The 9374-nt window shown below is 49.8% G+C and overlaps 1 protein-coding gene across 1 annotated transcript in view; it reads left to right on the top strand.

Moving 5' to 3' along the window:
* Window positions 1–1266: 1266 nt before the first annotated feature.
* The window catches only part of CNR2 (cannabinoid receptor 2), a 36706-nt gene continuing 28598 nt past the window's right edge, over window positions 1267–9374 (top strand). The window contains exon 1 of the mRNA XM_040229646.1: window positions 1267–1572. The gene's annotated coding sequence lies outside the window, so the exon portion shown is untranslated. The remainder of the gene's footprint in view (window positions 1573–9374) is intronic.

Genomic DNA, 9374 nt, shown 5'->3' with positions numbered 1-9374 from the left:
TGTTGAAGCTGAAACTCTAATACATTGGCCACCTGATACGAAGAGCTGACTCATTTGAAAAGACCCTGATGCTGGGAAAGATTGAGGACAGGAGGAGAAGGGGACGACAGAGGATGAGATGGTTGGATGTCATCACTGACTCAATGGACATGAGATTGGGTAAACTCCGGGAGTTGGTGATGGACAGGGAGCCCTGGCATGCTGCGGTTCATGGGGTCGCAAAGAGTTGGACACAACTGAGCGACTGAACTGAACTGAGCTGGAAAATCCCTGTGTCCCAAGCGTTGTAGGCTGTGTGCGGCATTCTTGGCCTCCACCCACTAGATGTCAGTAGGATCCCTGCCAAGTGTGACATCTTCAGATATTGCCAGATGTCCCCTCTGGGCAGAGTTGCCAAATAAAAGGATAGAACGGCCAGTTACATCTCAATTTCAGATAAGAAACAATAATCTTTCAGCACGTGCAGGTCTCAAATATCACCATCATATAATTTTACTCGCTAAATCTACTAACTCCACCTCAGGGGCAAAATCTCCCTTCTTGAGAATTATTGGCCAGATCTAACCCTTGAGGCCTGGATTGTGAGGGGCAGTAGGTGAAAAGATCTAATGAGCTCATCAAAGGCCATTACCCCAGAAAGACAAGAACTTTATCATACTCATCTGCGTGTCCCTAGGGAGAAGCAGACTCTCATTAAATAGTCTATCTGAGATAACAGGTATGAGAAACGTTTGAACTGTATCAGGTTCAGGACTGGGCATTGGGTACACACTCCCTGCCCTCAGGGAGCCCATGGTCCAGCAGACAAACTGAAAATGGTGTTTGATTTGACCCACTTAGCACTTTCAGATTTGACTTTATGGTCAACATTCTAAAACTGGAAGCCACTATGTAAAAGTCACTATTTCTAGTGTCTCTTAAAAGATGTGGTACATCTGCCCAATGCTTGGAACGTCTGGCAGTTAGATCTGCACTCCCAGGTGGCAAGTCTTGCCTGGAGCTGAGCAATGGGTTCCCCTTTTCCCCATAGTCCCCATCACGGTCCCTCTTACCCTGTACCAGCACCCTGCACCCATTTACATCAGTTATTTGCCTGGTGCCTGAAGGCAGTTGGATTTCAAAGCTCTGGTCTGATGGGGAAGAAGCATTAGCACAGAATGTCCTGGTAGGTGATCTGTGTGAGGCTGGTACTTGATCCCCATTTTACAGATGAAGAAACTAAGGTTTAGGGAGGTTAAGTGAATTGCTCAAGATCATGACAGCAAGGCTGGATTGGAACCCAAATCCCAGGACCTCTGGGCCTATGCCCTGGCCAGAGATCCCCCTGAGAAGCAATTCAACTGCAAAGGCAAGAACACCGTGGCACCGGGAACCCAGAGGGGAAGTGGTGACAGGGACGGAAGACCAGAGCTCCGCACACTCACTCATCTGTGAGAAACCACATGCGCGAGAAAGCTGGTTTGAGGAGAGCAGCCCCAGGAGCTCTGCCTGGGTCACAGGGTTGGACCTGAGACACGCGATCTCCAGGACTCAACGTCCAGCAAGGCCAGGGAGCTCAACCACCAGACAACCGTGAGTAGATTTTGTTGTTGCTTTATTTAGGGCTTCTTCCTCATTCTAGAAAACCTGTGTTCTCACGGTACCCCTTCCCTCCAGGGTGGTAAGAAGCGAGGTGGGCCTGCCTGGGGCCAGGGGATTGATGTTTCTGAGGACTCCTGAAGTTTTTCAGGACTAGCCCCTGGAAGGCTCATGGCCTGTGTGCTCCTCACCGTCTCAGCTAGGACAAGAATCAGCTCTCGGCTCCGTGTCCACCAAGGGTGCACAGGGATGCTCGCAGCCTTAGAGAGCCTCGCTGTGTGCCAGGGACTGCTCTAAGGACCTTTCGTGGTTTACTTTTATTTAATGCTCACAACAGTCTGCCACCGGTGCTCACTTTACAGATGGGGCTCACGGGCTCACCTGAAGTCATATGGGCATTAAATGAGAGCACTGGGCTTGAACTTAGGCATTCTGGCTCCCCGCACACTTCAGCCACTAGGCTCTCCTGCCTTACAAGGAGCAGGCTTAAATAGGAGATCATGAGCCAGGAAAAAAAAAAAAGACTAGGGCCAGAAGAGATCTTGGAAATCATCTGGTGAGTCCTGGCCTCCATTGTACAGATGGGGAAACTGACACACAGAGAGACCCAGCTTGCCTGGGGGGCATCTCAGGAGTGTAGTGTGGTCTGGTCCACTCTAGACCCAGGAGGCCCGAGATCCACTTCGCTGGAGGTTCCACTCAGCAAACAGTAGGGCTGACAAGTGTACCTCGGAGTCAGTGCCTGAGTGTGAACCCCAGCGCTACCTCTACTAACCCTGCTGCTGCTGCTAAGTTGCTTCAGTTGTGCGGCCTCAGACAAATCACCCTACTTCTCCCCAGATCAGCTTCCTTTTCTGAGAAATTCAGACCCGAGACCATCACTCACAGGCTCGTGGGAGGGTTGATGAGATGATACCAGTGCTGCGGTGGGCACGTGTGCTGGGCTTAGGGAGTGGCTGAGGTGGAGATTCTGACCTTCACCCCATGCACCCTGGCCCTGGACTAGAGGTGAGGATGAATTAGGCTGTGGGGCTGCTTTCCCCTAGAATGGGTAGCATGTAGACACCTTCAGGGCATGAAGACCAGGATGAGGTGGAGGAGGGGCTGTGGAGGAACTGGGGGAGACCCTGGGAGGTGGCACCCTGACACCACTGGCCCCAGCTCTGTAACCACCCTCTGGCTCACCTAGAGGTGGTCCCTGACCTGCCCTGAGCCCAAGCATCCGCCTCTATCAGTGACGCACGTCCTTTACGCTTTGGTGGGTTAGGGTCAGATTACGGTGGGAAAGGGGCTTCCCTGGTGGCTCAGATGGTACACAATGTGCCCTCATGCAGAAGTGCCAGGTTCCCTGGGTCCGGAAGATGCCCTGAGGAGGGGACTGGCACCCACTCCAGCCTTCTTGCCTAGAAAGTGCCATGGACAGAGGAGTCAGACATGACTGAGCATAGCACACACACAAGGTGGAAAACAACAGCCCGGTTCAGCTGAGCGGAGCCCTCAGTGCCAGTCTTTCCTCTTCCCTCCTCATCTTGTCGCGTCTCTTCTTCTTTCTCCCTGATCGCAGATGTTCATAAAATGTTCTTTTATACATTCTTATTAAAGCACATTCAATAGGACTCCAAGCCCCCATCCTACTGAGCAAGTCAGAAAGTGGATCTCAGTGTGAACTGAGCTATCCCCTCCCCTACTCCTCACCCTTAGGGTCACTTACAGAGCACAGAGAGAGAAGCCACCTGGGTTCCTCCTATGATGAACGCCCCCTGTCCAAAGGGGTTTGATCCCCGGAAGTCCAGCCCTCCTCCTTTCCCCTGTATGCCTGGAGCCCAGATTCTTTGCCAAGGCTGGAATGCCCTGTGTCTTGGGTTCACCCTCCAGGGTATGCCACCCGGCAATTTCCCCCCGAGGTCCTGCCATCTCCCCAAGGTACTTCCAGGCCCCCAGCACTCGCAGGACTCGTGACCTCGGGTGCTTTCCCTGTGTGGGGGCGTCTCCTTTCTCCTTGGCCTTCGATCACAGGTGCAGGCTCTTCTCTCTCCACCCATGGGACACGAGCTTAACCTTCTCACTGAGCTTAGGTTTTTTTTTTTTACAAAGGACAGGAAGAAGGGCTATCTTCAAACAGCTTCTGCTTTCTGCCCCTGCCCCTGCAAAAAGTCCCTGAGCCGGGAGACACCAAGGGCACTCTTTGAAGGGAGATAGGCTGCCTTACCTTATAGAGAAGGAAAACCAAGCCTCAAGAGCAATGGGGAGTCACTCAAGGTCACATGGCCAAGGAGAAGAAGAGCCAGGGTCGAGTCCTGTGCCGTGGGCTCCAAAGCTTGTGCTGTCGATCACTGAACTCAAGGTTCAGTGGAGGACCCAAGTCTCCCTCACCAATTAGTCAGACGACCTTGGCTGAGTCACATCTCCTTTGCAAACCTCAATCTCTTCAACTCTAAAAATGAAGCTGTGGTAGGATTACCTACCCACCTCAAAGGAGTGCTTGTGTGTTTTCTGAAGTCACCTGATGCGAAGAGCCAACTCATTGGAAAAGACCCTGATGCTGGGAAAGATTGACGGCAGAAGAAGGGGACGACAGAGGATGAGATGGCTGGATGGCATCACTGACTCAACGGACATGAGTTTGAGTAAACTCCAGGAGCTGGTGAAGGATAGGGAGGCCTGGCGTGCTGCAGTCCATGGGGCCACCAAGAGACAGACAGGACTGAGCGACTGAACAACAGCAACGTTTACTGAGCATTCTAGTACAACATGCTGGAGCTCTGCTAGACCCGCAGTCTTACCTTTTTCAATTCTCACAGCAGCCTGTGGGGGAGATGCTATCGCTACCCACATTTGAGAGGTGAGAAACTGAAATTCACCCAGGCATAAAGCCTTGCCCAAGTTCACACGGCTGGTCATGTGCCAAAGCAAAGACCTAAACCCAGGTCTATCTGAATCCGGAACTGCGGCACATTGTGGCAAGAATCAGACAGGAGAACAGATGTGGAAAGTGCCTCCTAAGCACTAAGGTGCAAGGCAGGCCCCAGGGTCAGCCCTCCTGCAGCAGAAAAGGACAAGACCTTTATTCCGTTTTCCCATCATATTCTGGAGAGGTAGGGTCTGCAGGGTGTCCTGCCCCCCACCTCAGGCAGTGAAGACCCCCAAAGGAAAGAAAATGGCAGACCAGTGCAGATAGCTGGGGTAGGTCAGGCGGGAGGAGCCTCCCCAGCGTCATCGTACCCAGCATGGGAGAGAAAGCTGTGAGTATTACGTTCAAGCGGGTGACTGCGTGGGTAGGTCGGGCATCCTGTGGGTTTTGCTGCTTCTCTTCTCCTCTCCCAGCTGCTGATGCCCCCAGAGGGGAGGCCCCGGATCCATTCACCCAGCGAGACAGAGGCAGCCTCTCCCACCAAAGTCCCCCTGCCTCCTCTCCTGAGGGGTTGGGGCCACCCCAAAGTTCCTCTTTGAGAATCACAGCTGCGTTCAGTGTTGCCTCTGCCAGAACGCAACGAGTCCATCCTTTATGGGTCTCCGGGGATCTGTCTGGATCCTGGGGAATCGGACGAAGCCAAAAGCAGGGATTGGAGCTCCATGGACTGTCTCTGAGTCATCATATAACACCCACTGCAAGGTGAGGCTGCCAAGCCTCAGACACAGCAGGTAAATGGCAGAGACAAGAGTCAAGCCCAGGTCTGTCTTTCCACTGTTTTCCACCAGCTTATCCCAACAAGGAAGAAGCTATCCCAGAAGGTCACATTATTAGAACATTTCCATTAAAAAAAATTAGTGAATAATTGTTTTGCCATTTAAAAGACATTTTTCTCAATGTGAGAACTTCTTAAGATAAATGGAAGAATTGGGAATTCTAGTGGTTAGGACTCAGCACTCTCACTGCCAGGGACCTGGGTTTGATCCCTGGTTGGGAAACTAAGATCCCACAAGCCACATGGCACAGCCAAAAAAAATTTTTTTTAATAAAATAAATGGAAGAATCAAAAGCAATAGTTAGTGGTGATCAAACAAATGATACTCTCATGACTTCCAACCAGGCGGTTCATCTTTTGACCACTGGAGTGGCTTTGGCTAATACATGGTTTTACACTGATCTTCATCTTATGTTGTTTAATTTACACCTCTAGTGAACCAATGATTAAAGAAAGGAATCAGGGACTTCCCTGGTGGTCCAGTGGTGAAGAATCCACCTTGTAGTGCAGGGGACCTGAGGTTCAATCCCTGGTCAGTAAGCCAGCTTGCCACAGCTGGAGGGTCAGTGCACCGCAACAAAGATCCTCTGTACTGCAACTAAGACCCAGTGGAGCCAAATAAATAAATACATTTTTTAAAAAAAGGAAAAGAAAGGAAGCAAAGGGAACTCTGAGGCTGAATAAACAAGGAAGTAGAAGAAGGAAGATAGTGACTTCACAGATTTGCCTCCAGACTTATCATTTGCATTTATCTGATCAAATTCCTTACATGGCTTACCAGGAAAATTCTGTTACAAAATGTCAAAGATGGTTAAAAAGAAAAAATAACATGTACTTTTTATTTTTCTGTGTTGCACAGAAAAGTGATGTATACCTGCAAGGCATATGCAGAGAGGTGCTTATACATAGGGACCTGAGAGCTATTTTATCTTACCATACAACAAGCATAACATTCTTTTTAAAAGCTACAATTCAGCTTTTTAAGCAATCAGATGCAAGAACACAAAACCTCAACTCACGTAAATGATCCCTCGAGGCTTTTGGGATCTCAATTCTCAGACTAGGGATTGAACCGGGGCCCCTGGCAGTAAGAGTGCCAAGTCATAACCACTGGACCACCAAGGAATTCCCCATGTCAGTCTATTTTAATGTCCATTTGGTCCCTCCATAAAACATCATTTTAAAATTTGTTTGGCCACCATGCATTTTCTTCGGTCATGAATTTAAAGTAAATCAAGCACACGTGTCACCGCAAGGCGTGGAGAAGTAAACATTTGTTTTTACATATTAGGCATATAAATTAAATAAATGTTAAGGAAATTTTGGAAATAAGACACTTTACAAACAGTACATTTGACTTAAAACACTTGCTTTTTCACGGACCATAGAAAATTATGACACAGTCCATATAATTCTCATTGGGGTTTGTAAAATTATATATTACTGTGAAATAGTTCCTGAGTCAGAAGAGATGAAAGATGGTGTAGTCCAATCACCTCATTCTATTTCTCTCTTTAAATTTTGGATATGATCCTTAAGTAACCTGGCAGAGAAAATGCACACAAGAACAATAAACATTAATAGCTAATACTGAACTTCCCTGGTGGTCCAGTGGTTAGGAATCTGCCTGCCAGCGCAGGGGACGTGGGTTCGGTCCCTGGTCTGAGAAGATGCCACATGCCACAGGACAACCGAGCCGGTGCGCCACAACCCCTGAGCCTGCACTCTAGAGCCTGTGCTCCGCAACAAGAGAAGCTGCTGCAACAAGAAGCCTTCGCACCGAAACTAGAGAAAGTCCGAACGCAGCAACGAAGACCCAGCACAGCACCCCCTCCAAAAAAAGCTAACGTTTACGAGGATTTATCAAGCACCAGCCAGGCAACTTGCTATGCATTTTGTACATACGACCACCCCATTCAGTCTTCACCAGCAGCCCCGAGGGGAGATAATTTCATTATCCCCATCCTACAGGTGAGGACACTGAGGCTCAGGATAGTGAGGTAATTTGCCCAGGAGACCACAGATTTCACAAAAGGCGGAATCAGAACTCACATCTGTGACTCAAGACTGTCTCTTAAACCTCTATCTGAAGTGAAGTGAAGTGAAGTGAAGTGAAGTGAAGTGAATTGAAGTGGCTCAGTTGTGTCCGACTTTTTGAGACCCCATGGACTGTAGCCCACCAGGCTCCTCTGTCCACGGGATTCTCCAGCCAAGAATACTGGAGTGGGTTGCCATTTCCTTCTCCAGGGGAATCTTCCCAACTCAGGGATCAAACCCAGTTCTCCTGCATTGCAGGCAGACGCTTTAATCTCTGAGCCACTCGGGAAGCTTCTGAGTGGACTCTTACCTGCTAATCACCTCTCTTCACAGAAGCAGGAGATAGAAATCCAGGTTAACGTTCAAGTTACTGAAGGAATCAGTCTTGTTGGATCCGATCCCAGATCCCAGGCCAAAAATGCTACCGTACTTTCCTCTTCATGGCCACAGAGGCCAGAAGCCAGACAGATTCCCCAAAGCACATGAACGCGCTGTATCATAAAGGGCTATCTTGGAGGCCAGATTGCTGGCCTCTCCTCATCTCTCTGTGGCTTTGAGTACCCACACTGAGTTTAATTTACCACCAGCCCCTGTCCAGCCGCCCTGGTGACCCTCTAGCCACTCTGTCACCGCTCACAGACCTTGGTGGCCTGAAGTCCTACAGACAACAGAGCCTCTTTGTGGTGCCAGTTCCCTCAATTCTACGATGGAAGTCGTACCAGTTCCCTCACTGGCTTGTCCTGTAGAATGCAGGCGTTAAGTGTAAAGTGTGTAGCTTGGGGTCTGGCCCACAGTATACAGTAAGCACTCAGTGTTACTTTCTATCTTTGTCATGATCACTGGTGTGTTTCAAGGGCTGAGCCTCCAGCGCTCTCTGCATCATTGACCCACCACTGCCGCCTCTGATCCAGGACCAGCCTGAGTTGTAACCCCCTCCCAGGCTGCTCAACCCTAGAAACAACCAGAATCAAGATTAGGGAGGGACCCCACCCTTTGGGATCTGAGCAAGCCAGGAAGAGGCAGAACAGCCTGCAAAGAAACCACAGGGGGATTCAGAATACTCACCACACGTGGTTAACCTTTTCCTACTCTCTGCTGTGCAGAGAAGCCACCACCGTAAAGAGCTCTCAGCATATTTTAATGGCCTTTCTGCACCCCGGGGTTACGACACCTTGCTTGTCCTACAGAGAACACTTTACAGGTGGAAGGGGTAACCACCCTCTTCCAGGTGTAATTAACAGTTTTAACAATGCTCCCAAACCCATCCACTCCCCTCACCAGGCTTCCCAGTGACTCCTGACCAAGCTTTCACCAGCAGCAAGTGCCCCCAGGGGTAAGGGGAGCCATACCCTCTTACCAGGCATTTACACTGCACCGATTGGTGGTGGTGGTTTAGCCTCTAGGTCATGTCTGACTCTTTGCGACCCCAGGGACTGTAGCCCACCAGGCTCCTCTGTCCGTGGGATTCTCCGGGAAAGAATACTGGAGTGGGTTGCCACTCCTTTCTCCAGGGGATCTTCCCGACCCAGGGACTGAACCTGGGTTCAGTTGAACCCGGGTCTCCTACAGTGCAGACGGATTCTTTGGCACCTGAGCCGCAAGGGAAGCCCCAATGATTGACTCCCTAAAATTTTCTGTAGTGGGTTTTCTTTGAAACAGAACTATAGAACTTTAGTTCCTACTGTAAAGATGAGGATAGAGACTTTCCTGGTGGTCCAGTGGTTAAGAATCTGCCTGTCATTGCAGGGGACACGGGTTCCATCCCTGGTCAGGGAAGATTCCACGTGCCTTGGGGCAACTAAGCCTGTGCACCACAACTATCGAGCCTATGCACAGCCAGGGGGAGCCTGTGAACTGCGATGAAGACCCAACGTAGCCAAAAATAAATGAATAAATGAATATGAAGATAAAAAGCACAGAATCAAAGTGATGCCCTGAATCACAGAGGTGCTCCCTGTAGGGCCAGAACTAAGGCACATGTTTCAGACAGCCTGCCAAGGTGCCTTTCTTGAGTCGCTGAACTCTGGGATCTGCTAAAGCAGGAAACAGGGAAGGCTATGTACTTACAGTATT

This window comes from Oryx dammah, unplaced genomic scaffold, assembly GCF_014754425.2.
Source record: "Oryx dammah isolate SB20612 unplaced genomic scaffold, SCBI_Odam_1.1 HiC_scaffold_27, whole genome shotgun sequence".
Lineage (NCBI taxonomy): Eukaryota > Metazoa > Chordata > Mammalia > Artiodactyla > Bovidae > Oryx > Oryx dammah.
This window is presented reverse-complemented; position numbering and strand designations above follow the sequence as displayed.